Consider the following 24,970-nt stretch of genomic DNA (forward strand, 5'->3'; position numbering starts at 1 on the left):
AAACAGTATCTCACAGGAAGATGGGTATGGTATACCTATGGATCGTCACGTTAACATCTTTTCATTGCAGTAATTAGAGTAAAGCAAAGCAAAGTCATCTCTGTACAGGCCATGAAGGCCCTTGGAGTTGTGGAAGGTAAAGGCTTCCACTATTCGTAACCTCGGCACTTGATGGGGTAGAGTGGTTAGCTCTACGCCCGGCCGCCTTTGCCCCCAGGAATTAACCTGGTACTCATTTTTGGTGTAGGCGGAGTGAACCTCAGGGCCATGTGCACCTCCAGAAGTGGAAATCTCGTTTCTTAAATTTTACGACTTCCTGACGGGGATTCGAACCCACGTCCTTCCGGGCGAACCGAGCACGCCTTTACTGCCTCGGCCAGGCAGCCCCTGTAATTAGAGCAAGTATCAGGAAAATGATCAGCAGTGAATTGTATAAAGGACCATTTTTGCATTGCATTCACCTGGTATTGTTTATGGAAGCCACAGAAATCATAAAGCAGAGTGGTCGCAATGGTTGGAAGGAGACAGGATGCATTTTGACATCTCTACTTAAAAGCAGTAGTCAGATTTCTTTTGACTTCCTCTATAGTTCAGTGTTTTTCTTGCATGGTTTTCACATACTTCACAGGTCACATCATTTTGTCATATGCAGACCCATTCACAACTGCATAAAGTGCTGGTTTTCACGTGCTGGCAACATTGCCACTAAACAAAACATCAGCAGAAAGTTTGTTACAACAAAACACAAGCCGGCGGAGGCCTTCATTGTTAGCCTGGTACAGAATGCTCCATAAGCATGATCGCACAAGGTATCTGACCATATTAAAAATACTAGACTCGTGTTAGAAAAGGAACAAGGTCTATTACTGTTTGAAAGCCCAGTGTCTAGTACTGACCAGAGAGATGTTTTCATAAGAAAGCGGCGAAGTTTCCCGTCAAAGCTGAATTTAAAGGATCAAGTATTTTTTAACTCCTGTAATTTATGTAGGAGTTTTTGTAAGAATATAATACACATGTTTCATTATTGTGATGTCTAGCCAAATTGTTGATGGTTTTAATTTGTTCCTGGATTTCCCGTTTCCCATATGGTACTCTTTTTTTCCCGTGGTCTCTCCAGAAATGTAGAATTGAGGTTCCCCTGTATACACTTAACACCCATCTATTTTTATATAGTTACAATATCCCATGAACGGTTGCACAGTTGGTCACGGTCCTGGTCTTTTTTCTAAAATGATCATCCAGTCCACTCTTTTGGATTTTTGTATACTTTCAGTGTTTTAAGGCAACTTTTTTATTTTTTAAAACTTCTGCGTTCTTCAGCATGTCTTAATGATAAATGAAATATGCACATTGTAGACATTTCACTATAAATTTCAAAGGCTATGTTTTATTCATGAAGTGTACATATTCTTGTTAATGAAATAAACTCCCCAGAGCACTGTAGAAAATCATTCTTTTATTCTTCTCATCGAATGTTGTGGTGCAACATCACCTGTTTGAAGTCAGCGCGCTACATAGCGAGTCTTTGGTAACATGACGTATTTCCCAGCCAGCACGCTGACGAAACTGTGAAACAGTATATATAGGCGAGCAGGCGGAAGAGACAGGCAGGCTGTTAGCAGCTGCCCAACGACTAGCCTACACTGTAAGTAGGGCACAGAGGTCACACCTCTTGAAAATGTACACCACACTGGTGGCCTAACTATAGCTGGGAGGTTTCACCTCAGGATAAGCTCTCTAGCCTCATCCTATCTGCTTTGCATGGATCTATCACTTGATACATTTTCTTTACTGACATCATATTAAGATTGTAAATTTATACCATATCCTTCTGCTAGAACTGTTCTCATAATCAACTTAGGCAGTCGATTATAGGGATATTGATTATTTACATTGTGTTCGGCAATGGGAAACTTATTGTACATATTAGGTCAGATTTGTATATATGTATAATTTTTCCAACGCATCCTCAAGCTGGGTTACTGCAGTCATGTTCCTAGTTCGTGTACCATGGGCAACGGCTGAGTGGCCTAGTAAGTGGTCCTGAGAGTCGGGATACCAGTTGCTATGGAATGAGAGTGGGCATCTCGGACATATTCTGAGTCATGACCCTCCTTATCCTCAGGTGGCTAGGACTAAACAATCCATTGGTGGTCCCTAACCCGTTAGAGGAGAGATCCTCACTTGGACTATGTGTAAGTAGGGTAGCATCCTGCTTCATGAATTTACCGAGCTCAAAACATTTTAAGCAAGCCTCGGACCTGTGGGAGTAATGGAATCCCACTCCCATTTGACAGGCGAGGGACTCCTTGGAAACAACTTGGTGAATGAAATGGAATTCGATGGGGCACTATTGATCAATATTAATGGGGTTTATAAAAGAAAGAAAGTGGAACTGATACAGACCACTATCTGATCTGTAGTGGACCAAGTATCTCTAGGCCTAGGATAGAGAAAGAGGATGCATCTGGATGTGCTAGGAGTAGGTGATATTTGGGTAAGGGGAGATAACGAGGAAGAGATAGATTATAAAGTGTGCTTGACGGGTGTTAAAAAGGGTAGGGGAGAGTGCGGCGTAGGGCTGATTATCAGAAATACTATTGCATGCAACATAGTTTCTGTTGGCACGTAAGTGAGCGAATGTTGTGGGTAGATTTGGCAGTTGGAGGAATTAGGACGAGAATTGCCTCAGTGTATTCACCACGAGAGGGTGCAGATGAGGATGAAGTTGACAAGTTTTATGAACCATTGAGTGACATTGTAGTCAGGATGAACAGCAAGGATGGGATAGTGTTAATGGGGAATTTCAATGCGAGATTTGGAAATAGAATTGAAAGATATGAAAGGGTGATTGGTAAATGTGGGGAAGATATGGAAGCTAGTGATAATGAGATGCGTTTGCTGGATTTCTGTGCTAGTATGGGTTTAGCAGTTACGAATACATTCTTAAAGCATAAGGCTATTCAGCGCTACACAAGGGAGGCTAGGGGTACCAAATCCATAATAGGCTATATCTTAACCGACTTTGAATTCAGGAAGTCTGTTAGGAATGTACAGGTTTTTCGGGGATTTTTCGATGATACAGACCACTATCTGATCTTTCGTGAACCAAATATTTCTAGGCCTAGGATACAGAAGGTGAAATCTGTCTGCAAACGAATAAGGGTAGAAAATCTTCAGGATGGGGAAATTAGACAGAAGTACATGGATATGATTACTGGGAAGTTTCGAACAGTGGACAGTAAGCAGGTACAGGATATAGAAAGAGAATGGGTGGTATACGGGGATGCCGTAGTAGAAACAGCAAGGGAATGCCTAGGAACGACTGTGTGTAAAGATGGGAAAAGCAAACATTTTGGTGGAATGATGAAGTGAGAGTAGCATGTAAACGTAAAAAGAAGGCATATCAGAAATGGATCCAAACAAGGGCCGAGGGAGACAGGGAATTGTACGTAGATGAAAGAAACAGAGCGAAACAAATCGTTGTTAAATCCAATAAGAAGTCTTGGGAAGATTTTTGTAATAACCGTAAAGGCTAGGTCAAGCAGCAGTAAAACCTTTCTGGACAGTAATAAAGAATCTTAGGAAGGGAGGGAAAAAGGAAATGAACAGTATTTTGGGTAATTCAGGTGAACTCATAATAGATCCCAGGGAATCACTGGGCAGGTGGAGGGAATATTTCGAAAATCTTCTCAACGTAAAAGGAAATCTTCCTGGTGGTGTCGCAAACAACCAAGCTCATGGGGAGGAGGAAAATGATGTCGGTGAAATTACGCTTGAGGAAGTGGAAAGGATGGTAAATAAACTTCATTGTCATAAAACAGCAGGAATAGATGAAATCAGACCTGAAATGGTGAAGTGTAGTGGGAAGGCAGGGATGAAATGGCTTCATAGAGTGGTAAGATTAGCATGGAGTGTTGGTACGGTACCTTCACATTGGACAAAAGCAGTAATTGCACCTATCTATAAGCAAGGGAATAGGAAGGATTGCAACAACTATTGAGGTATCTCATTGATTAGTATACCAGGCAAAGTATTCACTGGCATCTTGGAAGGGAAGGTGTGATCAGTGGTTTCGTAGATCTAGAGAAAGCATATGAAAGTGTACCGAGGGAAAAGATGTTCGTCATACTGGGGGACTATGGAATTAAGGGTAGATTGTTAAAATCAATCAAAGGCATTTATGTTGACAATTGGGCTGCAGGGAGAATTGATGGTAGAATGAGTTCTTGGTTCAGGGTACTTACAAGGGTTAGACAAGGCTGTAATCTTTCACCTTTGCTGTTCGTAGTTTACATGGATTATCTGCTGAAAGGTAGAAAGTGGCAAGGAGGGATTCATTTAGGTGGAAATGTAGTAAGCAGTCTGGCCTATTCCGACGACATGGTCTTAATGGCAGTTGTGCCGAAAGCCTGCAGTCTAATATCTTGCAACTTGAAAATGGGTGCAATGCGTATGGTATGAAAATTAGCCTCTCGAAGACTAAATTGATGTCAGTAGGTAAGAAATTCAACAGAACTGAATGTCAGATTGGTGATAAAAAACTGGAACAGGTAGATAATTTTAAGTACAGTTGAAGTCCGCTATAACGAGTACCGCATATAACGAGAACCCCGCTATAACACCAATTTGTTTCTGTCCCTTCAAAATTTCTATATTAAACTGTGCATTATCCTTCGGTTACAGCGAGAGCCCTATCACTGACTCATCCATTATTACGAGCACTTAAGCACGCGTGATTTTTCCCGTTACCAATATTTATACACCCCAGCGATTATGTTGCATGCGATCGATTACCTTTGGTATCGTTTCCTCGCTATTTCCACTAGCGAGTTCTCTCGTCGACATTCGAAGGTGATGTCGGGGTCGATTAGTAACACTCGTCGACTGCTGTTCTGTAAAGAAAATTCGAAATGAAAGAGGACATTTTCGTAATAAATGCGTAAATGACGTGTCCGATAACTGTTGTTAACTCATTGAAAATAAAGGCTGACTAAACGATAGCTTAATTTTAATGCTAAATACGGCAATTTTAAGTAAGAATGGAATAACCTCGAAATATGGCAGAGTGCATAATTGGTTTCAGAGGTTACTTTATATTTTCTCGCATCTGGTTAAATTACGGAAAGGCTATTATCATTTAAATTTATAGCGAGAAGGTTGTAATTTTTCTACTGGCGCTTGAAGTGTGTTTTCATCGTACGTATAGTACGGTTAGGTTAGGATAGGTGACTCTGTTTGAATAAGAAAACTCAAACGTTTGCCACAAAATGCGATCAATCATCTTTGGTATGGTATAGTTTTCTCACTATGTGCATTTGTGAGCTCACTCGTCGAAATTCGAAGGCGATGTTGGAGTCGATTGGTAATACCCGTCGACTGTTGTAATCTAAAGAAAATTCGAAATGAAAGAGGATAACACGTTTTCATAATAATGCGTAAACATCGTGGCCGATAGCAGTTAACTCGTTAAAAAGAAAGGCTGAAGTTAAGTAAGAATGTGATACACCTCAAGATATGAGAGAGTACATAACTGATTTCAGAGGATAGTTCATATTTACTCGTGTCTAGTTACATTTCGGAAAGGTTATTTTTTTTAGCGAGGAGGTTATCATTTCTCTACATGCATTACAAATATGTTTTTATGATACATATATGGTTAGGTTAGGCAACGCCGTTTGAAAAAGAAATCTGAAATGTTTGCCACAGAAGCCTATGAGTGATGCCGTATTTCTCCGAATTAAAGGCAACGTTTTCTTTTCTCAGAATTTTATGCGAAAAAATCAAGGGTTGCCTTGCATTCCCGGTCTAACAGTAACGAATGCCACTGGCAACTGCTGTGGTAACCACGCTGCTTCTTTTCACTCCCACGTGCGCATGTATAGGCCTATATACACAAAACTCATTGACAATAAATGACCACCTCTTTATTATACATCGCTAGCCGCGACAACCGGTTGTACAGTGCTTGTGTGTAACGTTACTGGATCCTGGGGAAATAGTGAAGAGAGAATGACGTTCTATTAGCCTCTACAAAAACGTTTCTCAAATCTGCAGAATGGCATCAAAACATGCGAGCTTTCGAATTCTTAGAAAGGCCACGGCTTATCAGTGGCAGAGTTATAACGCGTTTACTGTACCTGGCGCTTAGTAAAATTAAGTTTTGTAGACAGCAGGAACATTTTCGTGATGGATAGTCGTTTTGTAAAGATACGCGGAACAGGTATTGCCGGCAAATTAACTACGGGTTCTCGTCTGTATTATGATGCCAATTTTAAGTTAATGGTTATTAAACATTCGGAAATGAAGAATAATTGTCCATAGGCCTAACTAAAACCAATATTTGACGTTAGCGTGAAGACAAAGATAGCTTAAAAAATGCGTACTGTACAAAAAATGCGACAAGGACGCTTCAAAGAAGTCGAAGATGAAATTGTGAGGTATGTGCACAAAAAAATCAAGGGCAGAATGGTCATACCGTGGCACATTAAAATCTTTCCTTGACTTTCAACGTTCGCGATTAGGCCTATACATTGCTAGCCCCTGAAGTTGCCGAACCCGGTAAGCGAGACGTGTGCGTAGTGGTTGCCGGTTATATCTGACGCCGAGTAAAGTAACAGTTTTATAGGCAGCAAGAATATTTTCCTGATGGATCGTCGTATTGTAGAGACGCATGGAATAGGTATTGCCGGCAAATTTTCAACGGGTTCTCTTCGGTATTACGATTCCAATTTTAAGTTAATGGTCAATAAACCCACATAAATAAAGAATAATTGTTCAGCCGCAAAAAAAAAATACGGCATAAAGAAAGCCAGTGTTCGGCGTCTAAAATGCGTACTATAAAACAAAGGCATTCATATGATTTTACAAAGCACTTTTTGAGCCTGATTTACATTTTTGAAGGAAAAAGTGGGGTTCGTCTTGGATTCGGAGAAATACGGTACTATAATTCTCTTCAGAATGAAATTAAACTCACACTTTCACGAAGAAAAAAAAAAAACAAGTAAGCCGTCGTATGGATACCATCCGTGGAAACGCAAGTTTTGAACAAACTGATTGCCTTTTCATACCGATTTTAATATGCATGAGGTTTCTTCTGATTTTTATAAAAAAAATCGGGTATAACGACAATCCGCTATAGCGAGTAAATTTTTTGCTGTTACGAATTCTCGCTATAGCGAACTTCTACTGTATTTAGGTTGTGTGTTCTTCCAGGATGGTAATACAGTATAGTTAGTGAGATTGAATCAAGGTGTAGTAAAGCTAATGCAGTGAGCTCGCAGTTGCGATCAACAGTATTCTGTAAGAAGGAAGTCAGCTCCCAGACAAAACTATCTTTACATCGGTCTGTTTTCAGATCAACTTTGCTTTGTGGGAGCAAAAGCTGGGTGGACTCAGGATATCTTATTCATAAGTTAGAGGTATCAGACATGAAAGTAGCGAGAATGATTGCTGGCATAAACGTGGGAACAATGGCAGGAGGGTACTTGGAATGAGGAGAATAAAGGCTAAATTAGGAATGAACTCGATGGATGAAGCTGTACGCATAAACCAACTTCGGTGGTGGGGTCATCTGAGGCGAATGGAGGAGGATAGGTTACTTAGGAGTATAATGGGCTCTGTTATGGATGGTAAGAGAAGTAGAGAGGGACTCAGTTTCTAACGATTTAAAGCTATGAGGTAGAGAACTAAATGAGGCCACAGTACTAGTTGCAAATAGAGGATTGTGGCGACATTTAGTAAATTGGCTTGCAGACTGAACACTGAAAGGCATAATGGTCTATAATGATTTTGTATGTTTGTGTGTATGCATCCTCAAGCTTATTTAGATTACGGATTTAAATAAGAATTATGTTATTGGCTTTACATCCCACTTAACTACTTTTATGGTTTTTGGAGATGCCGAGGTGCCGGAATTTTGTCTCACGGGAGTTCTTTTACGTAGCAGTAAATCTACCGATACGAGGCTGACGTATTTGAGCACCTTCAAATACCACCGGACTGGGCCAGGATCGAACCTGCCAAGTTGGAGTCAAAAACCCCAGCGCCTCAACCGCCTGCGCCACTCAGCATGGTGATTGCGGATTTAATGTACATTCAGCAAATTTGTACAGAGTAAAAAAAATTCTTCAACAATAAACATTTTATTTGTGGTGTACAAATCTGCTTCTTTGTATACAACATCAGATCTTATTGCCCACAAAAAAATGTGGTATCCACTCTTGGACTTATAACCGCAAAATATTTCTGCTCCATCTACAGCTCATATTTCAGCAGCGTTCAAGAGTTGAGCCTTTTTCACACCCAACATGTATAGTACCTTGAAAAAGGCTGTCATTTCCTTAGCATCTGTAAGCCCACAATCCCTAAAACCATTAGCATATGAAGTACCCATTATAGTTATTTTTTCATTGGTTAACTGCACAATTTTGTTTAGTGTGGCATCAGTAAAAATATTTTCTAATTATCGATAATGTTTGTTTTTTCCTGGCTTCTGCTTTTACACTAGGTAGTTTTGTCATTTGTTGGTGAGTTTTAGTAGCCTATTGGCTATTGTAATATTGCCTTTACCTTCGTACTGTGATGTTGGTCGGCATTCAAGTGAAACGGGGCTGCTCATCCACATAGGATTGTTCCATGCCAGAATTGTGTTCACAGTGATTGGAAGATGTCTCTCTTTAGTCACTTTCATCAAGAAGAGGATCAGGAATCTCGCTCTCTTCTTCTTCTTCCATTCACTTTATGATGAGATCTTCTTGTGAATTTGTAGTCGTGATATACAGTTTACATTTACACATACATTTAGTCCACCACAAACAGAAGACATTTTGAATGCCATAAGTAACATCATTAGAAATAAGCTAAGGCAGCACTGGCATGATCATTCCTAGTGCTGCACCATATATGGTAATTCTCTTCAGGCTCTCTGAAGTTGACCGGCTAATAGGATGCATCACGAAAGTCTTCTTGAAAGTGCCTTCTTGAGCTGTGACATTCAAGCGCAAGATCCCTCAAGTTCCTTTGCCTTGTTCCCCTCTCGTGACTAGATAGGGGACCTGGATAGAAGCACGCAACCACTACTGTGGGAACATAAAGGTGGTGAAAAGAATCATTGAAAGGTTTTATAGTAGTGATGCAGCCTCATCAATCTTGTGCAGGGGTTTCCCCGTTACACTCTTAAGGTGTTCGTAGAATTTCACTGAATATAAATAACACTAGTATGTTTTTATTGTCCTCCCACCTATTCAATACAATACAGTCTTAAAAATTAGGACTTTGTCCTTATCAAAATGTTAACATAAAATTAATACATTGGATGGTACATGTTTCGCCTATCAATAGGCATCATCAGCCATTTTTTACCTTAGGAATAGATCAGGTACCTGATTGGGAATGACTTATGAATACTGTTAAAAACTATGTCTTGTAAAATGGATTAGAGATTTTTAAACAACTATTACAATATAAAATGTGGTATACTATTACTTAACAATATTTGTGTTAATATTTGAATCTAAAAACATGACAATTATTTGAAGATTACAACATAGGTGGTTGATTCTTGATATTAAAAGATGTTACAATAAAGATAAAAATCAGAAAGTACATTCCATACAATTGTCGAATGACGTGTTAAAAACTTGAGGAAAGTTAAGCATTGGTAATGGTCGTTGGTTCTTAAAGTTAATAAGTATTGATTTTCATTTATATGCATATAAATTTGAAGAATTTTCATATGGCCTGGATCTTTTTAAGTTAATATTGGTTGGAATGCTGGTGCCGTAGGCTATATTGAAGTTTGTGTATACATCCTTAGGTCATCTTCTTTAATGTAGTATTTGTGGGAAGAGTTTGTGATAGGTGTGGCTCTTTGTTTTGAACGTGTTGAGGTGAGCGTACTAGTCGAAAGGGAGTGTTGTTGTCAATCGGTGAGTAGCCAAGTGTGTGTTGAAATATTGTAATTAAAGAGTTATTTTGAAAACTTAATATAATTGGAATTAAGGGGCTGAATAGTGGAAGTTAAATGGAAAGTGTTGATACTTACCCCTTTCACCACTGAGATGTTAACTTATGTTGAGGGCTTTAGAGCAGCTGGCAGTCGCAGAGCTCTGTCTTCGCGTGTTGTATTTGTGAAGTATTGGTGGAGGGGGTTGAGCTTGAGAAGGCTTGGCTAAGGGCCCATTCGCTGCGCGTGAGGAGGAGTTGCCGGCAGTGGGAGAAGGGGCGGGGGGTGGTGTGTGTGTTAGATTGGTGGGAGTGTTTACTGATTTGGTGCTAAATATTTTAGAGAAATTACTATTCAGAAGGAATGGTTTTTTAAATAGATTTGGAATCTGTTCGTAAAGAGGACTTTTGTTATCTATTATCTTAAATTTTCAAAGTAACTTTTTAATTACAGAATTTCATCACACACTTGGCTACCCACCGATTGACAACAATGTTCCCTTTCGACTAGTATGCTCACCTCAACTCGTTCAACAACAAAGAGCCACCCACACCTATCACAAACTTCCCACAAATACTACATTAAAGAAGATGACCTAATGACGTCTACACAAAATTCAATATAGCCTACGGCACCAGCATTCCAACTAATATTATCTTAAAAAGATCCAGGCCATATGAAAATTCTTCAAATTTATACACATATAAATGAAAATCAATACTTACTAACCTCAAAAACCAACGACCATTACCAATGCTCAACTTTCCTCAAGTTTTTAACACGTCATATGACAATTGTATGGAATGTACTTTCTGATTTTTATCTTTATTGTAACATCTTTTAATATCAAGAACCAACCACCTATATTGTAATCTTCAAATAAACGACATGTTTTTAGACTCAAATATTAACACAAATATTGTTAAGTAATAGTATACCACATTTTATATTGTAATAGTTGTTTAACGATCTGTAATCCATTTTACAAGACATAGATTTTAACAGTATTCATAAGTCATTCCCAATCAGGTACCTGATCTATTCCTAAGGTAAAAAATGGCTGATGATGCCTACTATTGATAGGTGAACATGTACCATCCAATGTATTAATTTTATGTTAACATTTTGATAAGGACAAAGTCCTGATTTTAAAGATTGTATTGTATTGAATAGGTGGGAGAACAATAAAAACATACTAGTGTTATTATACAAATACTTTCAATAAAGACCCAAAAATAAATTTTATCACATGTAAGAACTTCACTGATTCAACCATAACTGCACTGCGCCGGGCTGAGTGGCTCAGATGGTTGAGGTGCTGGCCTTCCGACCCCAACTTGGCTGGTTCGATAGTAGCTCAGTCCGGTGGTATTTGAACATTATTTATTAGAATGCTGATCAGAACATCTGAGACTCTCCAGTCATTGATAGCTAAAACATTGTGTCCTGGAGTAGGAGGGAAGTGGACTCAGAAAATACCTATCTATGTTGGTGTGACGTAAAATAGAATGTATATTTTAAAAATTGAAAAGGTAACTGTTCCCCTCACCTAGCTTCACACTTGGGAGACGAAAGTTATTTGCTGTATAGCAAAATTTATATTGAATAGCATAGAGACTAATACTTAAATCACAGGGGTGGGATTTTAAATAATTAACCATTAAGTATCGCTTTGAGAAGAAAATTAATGCAGTATCAAATCAAATTAATTTATTTTAAAAAAATGACATGAGTTGGAAAAGTTCCTTTAAGCTTGGAGATAATTTAGAATTTATGTTACTGAAATTTACTGTTGCTTGCATTATCTAATTGTGGCTCACCAATTGCAGCTTCTGTTGAGGTCATCTGTATTCCGTGGTTCCTAGTTCCCCTTTCTCGTAGTAGCTTGGCTCCATGGACATCCATCCTTCCTTCTGCGATATGGTTTGGGCTATCTGGATTAACATTCCCTAATTGCCTTGTCTTTAAATTAGACATTGGCCCTATGCTTGTGAAAATTGATCACATTTGATCTTAGCAGGAGAAAATTTATTGTTGTCTGTGAGCTTGTATCCGGAAGATAGTGGGTTCGAATCCCACTGTCGGCAACCCTGAAGATGGTTTTCCATTTTCACACCAGGCAAATGCCGGGACTGTACCTGAATTAAGGCCATGGCTGCTTCCTTCCAACTCCTGGGCCTTTCCTATCCCATCGTCGCCATAAGACCTATCTGTGTCGGTGTGACGTAAAGTCACTAGCAAAAAAAAAATTCAGTGTTATGAATTTTTCCATTTTATCAGAAATCTTGAACCAACTAAGCTGTTCTCCTGATACAATACAGATTTGTATCAAAGACCGTAGACTTGAACAAATATAGTTCTTCATCCGGAATAATGTAGAATATATCACAAGCCGTGTACAACTCCGTCTCACCCTGATCCAACAGCATCACAACAGCTACGTACTGTTTATCGACGAAAACTCACTGTCTCAAAAAAAAAAAATATATATATAATTGTGGATATCTGGATTGCTCTGTTCAGGATTATATATTATATACACAAGACTTCCCTTCTTCGGTAACTGCTCCATACCAAGTCTCTTTACAACTTAGCATCGTATTCGTTGATCTCATATCATATCTTTCCTCTTTTCTTTCTTCACGAGTAACCAGTGGGCGTGTCAACTAAGTAGTCTCTGCTCTAGCCTTGCATACAGGTCGCTGTATAATACTGTGCCCATGAGTTAAACCCAGTGACTCATCCTAAATTCCCAGCTTCAAGAATAACTTTTCCGTATACACAATATGTGATGAAATGATACAAACTTTGTTTCAACATATTGAGCAATTTACAGTACATAATGAATTCCTATCCTATAATTTAAATAATAAATGATGTTCCATATATCTAATGTGATTCCAGTATCATTCTAATTTACAGTTGATTGAAGTTAAATTAACATGTCTCAATGAATAATAGCCGATGATGGATAATTTGATATTGAGTGATATCACGTAATTAGACTGTTGAATTACCGTTAATATGGCTAGAGAAGCCTGGATGGTTACAGTGTTAGCAGACAATTGGCAATCAGTTTCCTTTGAAAATCTACAAATGGTTTTCATTTTCATTTCAATTCAGGTCTGATGAAATGATTACTCACTATTTGCCAGTAAAATAAAAAAATTATCTTCATCAGTTGTGTATAGAATAACATTTCTTTGGTTTGTGTAACTTTATTAAGTAAACTTGATCTTTGCTAAATTGTATTATTTTAAATTATATTCCTGACACAGCTGAGAAGTGTGCCACGTGTGGACAAAATTTAAATTTTTGTTTTCTAATAGTGTAGAAGGCACATCAGAAATGGCTCCAAACAAGGGCTGATGCAGACAGGGATTTGTACATAGATGAAAGAAACAGAGCGAAACAGATAGTTGTTGAATCCAAGAAGAAGTCGTGGGAAGATTTTTCAAGACACTGTTCATTTAATGACATCATCAAAATATTTTTTACATTGATAAATGTCCCTTCTCTCCTGAAACCGAGTGGCATTAGTCGTACATGTGACGTTAGTCCCATAGAACAAAGGTAGATCTCTCCTGTGGGATGTCACGTGTGTTGATACTTTAGCACCATCTCATTTGCCTCATACTTGAAAGGCTGCAGGTTCGGCTGTGCAATTGGCCGGGCGCACTAAAAGGATTAAATACAGAGCCGTGCCCATCAACTACATCATCGTGGCATTCGCAGTCGATACGATGGGGACATTTTATCATCTATTCATTTCATTGTCCGTATTGATGAATAAAGTATTTGCAAATATAACGATAGGAATTTTCCACCTAATCAATACATTTATTCTTTATAAAGTAATTAAAACATTCTAATACAGTACTGGTTTCAACCCTTCTAATGGGTCACCTTCAGCTGCTGAAGAACCTATCATATTAATAATAACAACTTATAATGTTAAAACACAGCTTGTCCTAAATATGAATTACTAATACTAACATTGAGGTGATGTATTGTGGAAATAAAATATTTTAGGAAAAAATAGTTTTAAAAGTCTGCAAAGTTCACAAGTTCATTATGATACTGAATCTTAATGTTCACTCATTTAGAACAGTGTTGCATTGTTGGCACACTTATTTAAAAACATTTTAATGTTGAGTTGGTAAAATATTAATGATTGCGAATGGCTAGTTAAAATAATGATATGTTGTGACAATTAAACGTGCTTGAAGGAGGAGTAACCTTGGCAGTCTAGAAAGTTCACCAGTTCATTAACACTGTTCTTGACATTTGTACATATTCTCACTCATTCAATCCATTGATCTAAAGTTATATACTTGTTTTAAAAATATAAAATCTCTTGTTGTTAAGTTATGTGGTGCTGTATTTATAAATTCCGCGTCAGTAGGATATTCATTATTGTATGTTGATGAGCTTGTACAAAGTCTTAAGTAGCTCATTTCAGAGTCAATTTGTTGGACTTTGAAGTTCTGTTAATTTTTGTGCAAAAGTTCCCCTCTTCATACTCGCGTCCGTTGTATTATGTCAAAAGATCTGGTGGAAAAAGAGAAAATAATTTTACTAGTAGAGGATATCCATGGAGTGTGTTTTAAGAATCAGTATGAGTGTTTCTTACTGCTGGGTTGATCTGTCCTTGTGCCCTAGTCGGGAGCACGCAGTGCACTGCTTCGTGTGCGCCGAGGACTAGCTGTTGCGGCATTGGAGGAGAGAGGAAGTGGGGTCATGGAGACAACCTGGGGAGGAGTTGATTTTGTTGATTCTCTTTAAATAAATGTTTTTTAGAGGTGGGATGGCAGCATTAAAAAGGATGTTTGCTTTTTCTGTTATCTCGTTCAGATTGTAATTTGGGTTGGCATACTGATCCATATTGATATAGAATTCTTCCGATATATTGAGCAAGGGACCTTTGGAGTTTATGCTTAGAATTTCCATATTGTTTTCAATATTGGAAAATTTAGGATTATAATCTTCTATGTGTTGTCCTAGAAATGAAAAATGGTTGTTTTATAGCATTAACATATTCATTATATTGCATAGAAAAGCTCCTGCCAGTACGCCCGATATAACTGGCTTTGCAATTATTACATTTTATTTGGTATACACCTGAATGACTGTACTTGTTATTTTCTTTAACAGATTTAGTGTTGTCCAGGATTGTTGCATTGTTACTTGAGGTTTTATAGGCTATTCTTAAATTTTGTCTTTTAAAGATGTTAGTTATGGGGTAAATTTTGGAGTTGTTCAAGGTGAAAATCACATAGTCTTTCTTTGATTTGTTTGATTAGTTTATATTTTGGCTGGTGCTTTATTTTTTTGGATGATTTTATTGATCAGGTCTTTATTATATCCGTATTTCTTAGGTATTTGGTGGATTAGGTTTAATTCTTTTTTTAGATCTTCATGAATTAATGGTATGTTAAATGCTCTATATATCATGCTATAGTAGGCTGCTTTTTTATGAGTGTTCAGATGAATGGGGTCTTGCTTTATTGTGTTAGATGTTTGGGTAGGTTTCCTGTATATTCTATATGTTACGTGATCTTTGTGCTTGGTGATAGATATGTCTAAGTAATTTAAAGTATGATCTCTTTCAGTTTCCATTGTGAATTTTATCGAGTCTGGTTATCTGTTCTAGTATGCTTTATTCACCTGTAAATCTATGGTCTAATGACAAAAATGTCATCCACGAACCTACACCAAAAGAAAATATTCTGAATTTTACTGATCTCTGAATATTCTAGATGGTCTGTATATCTCAGCCAATATTCCTGACGCCGGTGATCCCATAGGGAGGCCCTGTTGTTTATGAATACATACCTGCCAACTTTCCCAATTTAGGCGGGAGACTCCCGATTTTCGACAGTTTTTCCCGCCTCCCGATTATTCTATTATTTCTCCCGATTTTAGCTTATTTTTTGGTGAACTTCAAACATTTATTTTGAAATCCCGCCGTTTCAGCTTTTTTACGCCAGTGGCCGGAAGTCCTTCACTCATTGGCCGCTTTCAAACGAAACATCGACGTTTATGAATGCGAGAAATGTTCGCGAATGTGCATGTTTATTGAAACTTTTATATCGCGACGCGTATATCGATTGTCAATCTCTCGTTCTCGCGTTCTATGTTGGTGTTCGTTCACATCAGTCTAGTCGATTCCATTCTCTTTGGGCGATTCTAGAAACTCGTCGCTAGATATTGATTGTTTCTTAGTAATTTAGTGACAGAATTTCAATGATAACTACTATAATTACTAGTGACTTTTCTAGAGATTTTACGAGCCATTTGGAGACACTTCAGACTAATTTTTATTTATCTCAGTATAAATGAAACAAGAGTTTTGTCCATACATAGCTCAGAATTTAAAAAGAATGATATTTACGTACCGGTCGCAACCATCCGTAGTAACAAGGGGATATGCACGTTTCAATTTTCCGTAATTTCTGTCTCTGTCTGTCTGTCTGTACGTACGTGCGTACACACACTCATCACGAGAAAACGGCTGAAGAGAACTTAATGAAAATCGGTATATAACGTCGGGGAATAAGTCGCTACAATATAGGCCATAAATAATTTTATTCACGCTGAGTGAAATGGTAGTTTAGGGGAAGGCCTAAAATTTCATTCTCAAATATTTATGTTATTATTGGCCCTATCAATAAATACTACTTAACTAAAGTTATATATTATAAAATTTCATATCATTTACGTCTTATACATTTTTACCATACCAGCTATGATGATAGCGATATTCATGGATTCAGATTTTTTTGCTAAGGCCATATCAGCGCCGGGGTACTTGAAAATGGGTGAACAGAATTTTATGTAAAGTCGCGGAATAAGGAACTACAGTCTATGCTATAAATAATTTTATTCACTCTGTTCAAAATGGTAGTTTAGGGGAAGGTGCCAAAAATTTAATTTTTAATTACCTATATTGAAAAGTACTACATAACAAAAGTTACAGAGAATACAATTTCCGATTATTTATGTGTTATTAAGTTTTGCTGTACGACTACAATAATATTGGTGTTGATGGTGATTAATGAATATTAAGAGCTCAGATGGAAAGCCACTTCTAGGGAAAGAAGACAAAGCAGAAAGATGGCAGGAGCATATCCAGCAGTTGTATCAAGGTAAAGATGTAAATAATTTGGTTCTGGAACATGAAGAGACTGTTGATGCTGATGAAATGGGAGACCCAATTTTGAGGTCAGAGTTTGACAGAGCTGTGAGTGACCTCAACAGAAACAAGACACCTGGAATTGATGTCATTCCCTCTGAATTACTGACTGCCTTAGGAGAAACCAGCATCGAAAGGTTATTTCATTTAGTGTGCAAGATGTATGAGACAGGAGAAGTCCCATCCGATTTTCGGAAGAATGTTGTTATACCTATTCCCAAGAAAGCCGGTGCTGACAGGTGTGAAAACTACCGCACCATTAGTTTAGTATCTCATGCCTGCAAAATTTTAACACGTATTATTTACAGAAGAATGGAAAAACAAGTTGAAGCTGAGTTGGGAGAAGATCAATTTGGCTTCAGAAGAAATCTAGGCACACGTGAAGCAATACTGACTTTACGTCTGATCTTAGAGGATCGAATCAAGAAGGACAAGCCCACGTACATGGCATTCGTAGATCTAGAAAAGGCATTCGATAATGTTGATTGGACCAAGCTATTTATGATTCTGAAGATGATAGGGATCAGATACCGAGAACGAAGAATTATCTACAATCTGTATAAAAATCAGTCTGCAGTGATAAGAATCGAGGGCTTTGAAAAAGAAGCAGCAATCCAGAAAGGAGTGAGGCAAGGCTGCAGTTTGTCCCCTCTCCTTTTCAATGTTTACATAGAACAGGCAGTAAAGGAAATCAAAGAGAAATTTGGAAAGGGAATCACAGTCCAAGGAGAAGAAATCAAAACCTTGAGATTTGCCGATGATATTGTTATTTTATCTGAGACTGCAGAAGATCTCGAGAAGTTGCTGAATGGTATGGATGAAGTCTTGGGTAAGGAGTACAAGATGAAAATAAATAAGTCCAAAACAAAAGTAATGGAGTGCAGTCGAACGAAGGCAGGTGATGTAGGAAATATTAGATTAGGAAATGAAGTCTTAAAGGAAGTAGATGAATATTGTTACTTGGGTAGTAAATTAACTAACGATGGTAGAAGTAAGGAGGACATAAAATGCAGACTATCACAAGCAAGGAAGAGCTTTCTTAAGAAAAGAAATTTGCTCACTTCAAACATTGATATCGGAATTAGAAAGATGTTTTTGAAGACTTTCGTGTGGAGCGTGGCATTGTATGGAAATGAAACATGGACGATAACTAGCTCAGAAAGAAAGAGAATAGAAGCTTTTGAAATGTGGTGTTACAGAAGAATGCTGAAGGTGAGATGGATAGATCGAATCACGAATGAAGAGATACTGAATCGAATTGGTGAGAGGAGATCGATTTGGCTAAATTTGACGAAAAGAAGAGATAGAATGACAGGACACATCTTAAGACACCCAGGACTTGTTCAGTTGGTTTTTGAAGGAAGTGTAGGTGGTAAGAACGGTAGGGGTAGACCAAGGTATGAATATGACAAGCAGATTAGAGCAGATGTAGGATGCAGTAGTTACGTAGAAATGAAAAGGTTAGCACACGATAGAGTGGCATGGAGAGCTGCATCAAACCAGTCTATGGACTGATGACTCAAACAACAACATGGTGATTAAATTGTGAAGATAATTATAAGAATGAGAAAAAAGTCATGAAGGAACAATTGTTTAAATAACGCAAGAGGTTGTCATGAAAGAAAGGAAGACTCACTTGACATTAGATGCTCTAAATCACAGATTTGGAAGAAAACTAAGTCTGAAGACCTCCAATATAGAAAGCTCATAAAATTGATCAGCAATAACATTACATTGACATTGTTTGTTGTGATGTGCTTTGTGTATTCTGCTGTCATTTATCTCCGATAGATAGGATTACTGCTGCGTATTGAGTATAACAGCCTGCCTGAATATTGGCGGGAAGTAGCTGGGGAGTGGGGAGTTGGATTTCTCTCTTCTGTAGCATGCCATTCCGCTGGTTCATAAATTTTCTGATACTACTGGTACGTAACACACTGGATCAGCATAGTATTCCAGCTATTCAATCCCTACTCTGAGGCAGTGATTGGAATGAGCAGTGTGCACACTTAAACGGAATAATTACACAGGAGTATTCGCAGCTGTCTGCAACCTGGTCATTCTAGCTCTGAAACTTTTGAACTGTTAGATCGACACCGTAGTACATTTCGCTAAAAGTGAGAAAATGTGCTGTTTTCATTTTATCGAATATTTCATATGACAACATTGCTTTTTATCGCAACATTCATACTGGCGTCATTGTAATGACCTATGTTGACTTTAGTTGGGGAAACTATGAGGACAGTCTTTCTGAGAATTTCGTAGCGAAGCACGGGTTCATCAGCTAGTTATTTGATCCAAATAGCCTTGCGCTTTGCATAATCGCATGGGCACTTGGTGCAATATATTAATCTATGCATTTGCTAAGTAGTCTAATGGCATCTAAGTGCATGACTGATTCACACATGCGTTCATACTATTTTCAGCAGGCTTATCAGGGACCGATCATCTCACTCACATACTTTCTGTGAGGGAATAGAGATGTGTAATTTTTAGCCTTGTAGCCTCATATAGCTACAATCGGGCTTTGAGACAATAAGTATTATAAATATATTGTAGTACTATATTGTGCAAGACATGTAGAACAAGCAGTTTTGATCAATTGTATCTCCTGATTTCTCCTGATTTTTTCTGATTTTTTTGTAAAGTTGGCAGGTATGTGAATAGTGTCATGAAATCTGAAATAATTGTTGTTAAGGGCAAATTCAAGCAGATTTATGAAATCTTCAATTTCTAGAATGCTTAGGCCGCTATGATTTTTGAGATTGGCTTCTGTTAGTTTTATTGTTTTTTGTATGGGTATGTTGAGGTACATATTGATGTCATATGATACTAGACTGTGATGTTGCTCAATTTTCAATTCTTTTGTGATTTTGCACAATTCTATTGAGTTTTGTATTGCTTTCTTAGCTAAAAATATGTAAAGCTTCTTAAGGAACGTTTGATTAAACTGTGATATTTTATATGTTAGACTTGATCTGAAATTAATGATGGATCTCATAGGAATATTTTCATTGTGAATTTTAGGATATGCTTTGGCTGTTGGAAATCTAGGATTCATTATGGTCAATTTAGAGATTTCTTGCTCGTTCAAAAGGAAATAGGTGTTTTTTAGTAGTGTTTTAAGATTTTTCTGGATGGTGGTGGTTGGGTCTTTTTGTTTAATTTGAAAAGTGTTGTCAAGAAAGCCTTGTTTACTTTTATTTATGTACTCATTTTTGTCAATAATAACGGTGGTATCACCTTTATATGCCTTCGTTACTAGTAAGTTGTTGTCATTAATTTCATCTTTAAGTCTCTTAACACATTGCTGTCCGGCCCATCTGACGTATAACTGGCCCCTGTGGCCGGAAGGTTTTGGCAGAGACTTGGAGTTATTGCAGGGTATCATAATTTAATAATTTTAGGTTCATTCACAGAAATATCTGTCCACTTTAAAGTTTTGGGTGAGATTTTATATTTCGGTTCATTCTGGTATTGATATCTGTTTGATTCCTCCACTATATTTGCCAACAAATCATTACAAATGAACAACTTGACACAACCTATATTTTCAGGTTCACTCGGTGAAATTTTAACGCCAGGCGTCCACGAAAAGACTCCAAAAACAGTATAATATCCTGTTAAGCCACTCACTGCCAGAAATAGGGAGAATATTATCAACAGTACTTACATCTAGATCATCTTTGCTATCTGAACAGGTCATTGCTCGCATGGTGCAATAAACGTGTCATTCAACGCATCACTTCCACATAAATGCATGACCCTAGCACTAGAATTATCATTAGACAATTCATCTTCACTCTCCTCACAATCACGGGAAACATGACAAATTATCAGTGTATAATTCATGTATAATGTCACCAGGAGTCAGTCCACTGTTTTTGTTTACCGGGGCTGCCATTTTTGTTTACTAGCATTGATGGATACACGGAACATATTCGAAGGCAAAAATAAATGCAACTGACGCACTAAAACGGGCAAAACCAGTACTAAAAGAAGCGTAGTTTTTCTACCATTTACACACATCAACGATAATCTCCAAATAGTTCCTCAATAACCGTTAGATGGCATCAGAAGACAGACTTGGACAAACACGTATTTATACGTGATCGGCTGTAGAGCACCGTGCTTGGAAACACGTATTGATACGTGAGCGGACAGCATTGTGTTAAGTTGTACGCCTGTGGTTGCTGTTGTTGATAAGCTTGTTGATGTATTGTGGCAATCTTTTCTTGACTTTGTATCTAATTTCATTCTGTAGTTCGTGAGGAACTTTATTTAGAGCGTTTTCGGTCTGTTTCTGGATCAGTATGCCAACTTAAATTTCAATCTGAACGAGATTACATAAAAAGCAAACATCCTTTTTAATGCCGCCATCCCACCTCTAAAAAAAACCCATTTATTTAAATAGAATCAACAAAAAAGAAAAAAAGAAAAAAATGCACAAGTGAACCTCTAATAGCGCACAAAGACAGATCAACACAGCAGTAAGTGACACTCGTATTAATTCTTAAAACACACTCCATAGACATTCTCTATTAGTAAAATTCTTTTCTCTTTTTCTACTAGATCTTTTGATATAGATGTTGATTCCCATATGGAACCTGAAATACTTTTCCCGAATGAGTAAATTTGTAATACCAATATAAATGGTCCGTTATTGGACATCATAAATTTTCCAGCTAACTCATTCCTGGTTGCCAGCGTTTTGCCCCCCGGTGTGCTAAGCTGGACTCATCAGTTGGTTCATAGCACACCCACCAAGACACATGGCTAGTGTATACCATGGAGGCCACTGTGTAGGCTACTTGGAGCTACCCCAGCTTAGCACACGGGTGCGAAACTCTGGCAACCAGGAATGAGTTAGCTGGGAAATTTATAATGTCCAATAACGGACCATTTATATTGGTACGAGATCTTTTGACATAATACAACGGACGCGAGTATGAAGAGGGGAACTTATGCACAATAATTAACAGAACTTCACGGTCCAACAAATTGACTCTGAAATGAACTTATGAAGACTTTGCACAAGCTCATCAACATACGTCATACAATAATAAATCTCGTATTGATGCAGAATTTATAAATACAGCACCACGTAACTTAACAACAAGAGATTTTATATTTTAAAAAGGGTGAACAAGAAATGCCGCACATGGAGGTCGGCTTGTGGTTTCTCGTCAAAATTCACGACAGAAGTTTATCTTGCAAAACCTAGTCCCACCAATAGGTTAATAGAAATGCGAGTTAAGAAACGAGGCTCTGGCAATGCTGTAACGGTGTGCACAGGTCTCATTAACTCAGCGCTCTGCTGGAGCTGTCTCATTAGCTCAATGAGACGAGGTAATGCCATAAATGCCAGTTGTGCGGACGCGCCAATTTTTTTTCAGTTAATGTATCAAATTATATCCAATGTACACCTCCACTATGCAATACACTAATGTTCTGTCTTACCATTACAGTTACCTTTATTTAAATATTCAAACATAATATGAACTTGTTACAGACGTAAATGACCACTTTGTTTCGTCCATGGCACAAATAAAGCCAATATGTAGAACATAATAGTGGATACAGTAACATCGTCTCTACCCAATGCGGTACAAGGAAACACAATACAGTACACCAGGTAGGCTACACTGGATTGCCCATTATGCTACGCACAATAATTCCATAGTGTACGTGTAATGTCCAGTCTTAATCTTCACAGAGCTGGTACGTACACTTACGAGCAACGTTTACTTCACAGCAGATGTTCAAAGCGACCACCTTGCATTTGCAAACACTTCGCCACTTGCTGGAGCATACTTTGCTGGACCCTACGCAATCCACCTGCATCCACCAATGCCGATGCAGCATGCACGCGAGCTATTAGGTTTGTACATCCATGGGTGGAGTATTATAAAGATGTTCCTTTTAAGTGTCCCCACAAATAAAAATCTAGTGGATTAAGGTCCGCAAAACGTGGAGGCCAGAACAGTGGACCTCCACGACCAGTCCATTTCCCTGGAAATGCTTCATTTAACCAGTTACACACAGTCATTCCAAGGTGTGGTGGTGCACCATCATGCTGAAACCATAGCTGTCACCGAACACCAAGTGGAACGTTTTCTAAAGTGTCAGGCATAGATTTGCCCAGAAACGTACGATAGCGGGTGCATTCAACTTATCCGGCAATAGGTAAGGGTCTAAAAGAACTCCTCCCATGTTTCCAGCCCACAGGTTTATGCCAAAGCGTGCCTGAAAGCCACATTCACAGGTGACATGTGGGTTGTGGTCAGATCAGTAATTACTGTTGTGATGGTTGAAAATACCTTCCCAAGGGAAGCTACATTCGTCACTCCATATCACATTCTTTATAAAATGTTTGTTATCTTCAGCTTGTTGTAAAAGCCGTGTACTTGTTGAATGCAGTCTTCTGGCCGCTGGTGTTGAGTTAACGTGTAATGATATGGATGCAGTTTTTCGTCGTGCAACACGTTAACAACCAATGTTTGAGATACCTTGAACTGCCTTGCAATATCACGGGTACTTCGCTGAGGTGATTGGTGAATGGCTTCAAGAATGTTGTCCCCTGTTTGTGGAGTACGTCTAGTCCTTGAACGAACTCTGTCTACTACTTGTGGACGAAGGTTACCGGTTTCCCTCAGGCATTGCTCAAGGCGACGATAAACATTCTTATTTGGATGGCGCCTTTGAGGGTACTGTGCTGCATATTCACGAGCAGCAGCAGAAGCTTGGTTATCAGATGCACCCAACACTAAAAGCGTATCGACGTATTCGCTGTTTGTGTACTCCATCAGGAAGCCGCCCTACATGCACTTGACAGGACTAGTTATGGTTGTGCACTGCGTGGTTAGTCGACTCATGCATTCGGTTGAATGGATCACACTGTCATGTGTTCGACTATTGTCATGTGAAAACAGGATGTCATGCTTACAAACGCAGTTACACTACGGGAACTAGGGACCTGACCTCACACACACAAAAGAAAAAAAAACCTTACGTAGATTCGAGCTGTAGCTCCATGGTGCATGTGTGTTTGATAACCCAGCCGTTTACTCAGTGAGCTGCGATGGTGGCTACGGTAGAGCGGGATGATGCACGTTTCTCTATTACATTCCGATGCTCTGCAGGATGTGACAGTGTTGCCATCTTCTCGTTTTCGACTTGTTTTCCAACAGCACCAGATCCGATTTGGCTATAGAAACTTTTGTCTTGCAATGGGATGAGGAATCGCATGCCAACCTCCAAGTGCGGCATTTTTTGTTCACCCTGTATAACTTTAAAACAATGGATTGAATGAGTGAGAATATGTACAAATGTCAAGAACAGTGTTAATGGACTGCTAAACTTTCTAGACTGCCAAAGTTACTCCTTCAAGCACGTGTAATTATCATAACATATCATTATTTTAACATTAGCCATTCGCAATCATTAATATTTTACCAACTCAACATTAAAATGTTTTTAAGTAAGTATGACAACATCACAACACTGTTCTAAATGAGTGAACATTGAGATTCAGTATCATAATGAACTTGTGAACTTTGCAGACTTTTAAAACTATTTTTTCCTAATATATTTTATTTCCACAATACATCACTTCATTGTTAGCATTAGTCATTCATATTTAGGACAAGCTGTGTTTTAGCATTATAAGTTGTTATTATTAAGACGATAGGTTCTTCAGCAGCTGAAGATGACCCATTAGAAGGGTCGAAACTGGTACTGTATTAGAATGTTTTAAGTACTTTATAAAGAATAAATGTATTGATTAGGTGGAAAGTTCCTGTCTTTATATTTGCGAAGATGGGGACTAA

General features: G+C 38.2%; 1 protein-coding gene across 3 annotated transcripts in view; it reads left to right on the forward strand.

Annotated features, from left to right (window-relative positions):
• The window catches only part of LOC136884099 (tetratricopeptide repeat protein 27), a 149,767-nt gene that overhangs the window by 27,255 nt on the left and 97,542 nt on the right, over positions 1-24,970 (forward strand). The window lies entirely within an intron of this gene.

The sequence above is a fragment of the Anabrus simplex genome, chromosome 12 (assembly GCF_040414725.1).
Source record: "Anabrus simplex isolate iqAnaSimp1 chromosome 12, ASM4041472v1, whole genome shotgun sequence".
Taxonomy (NCBI): domain Eukaryota; kingdom Metazoa; phylum Arthropoda; class Insecta; order Orthoptera; family Tettigoniidae; genus Anabrus; species Anabrus simplex.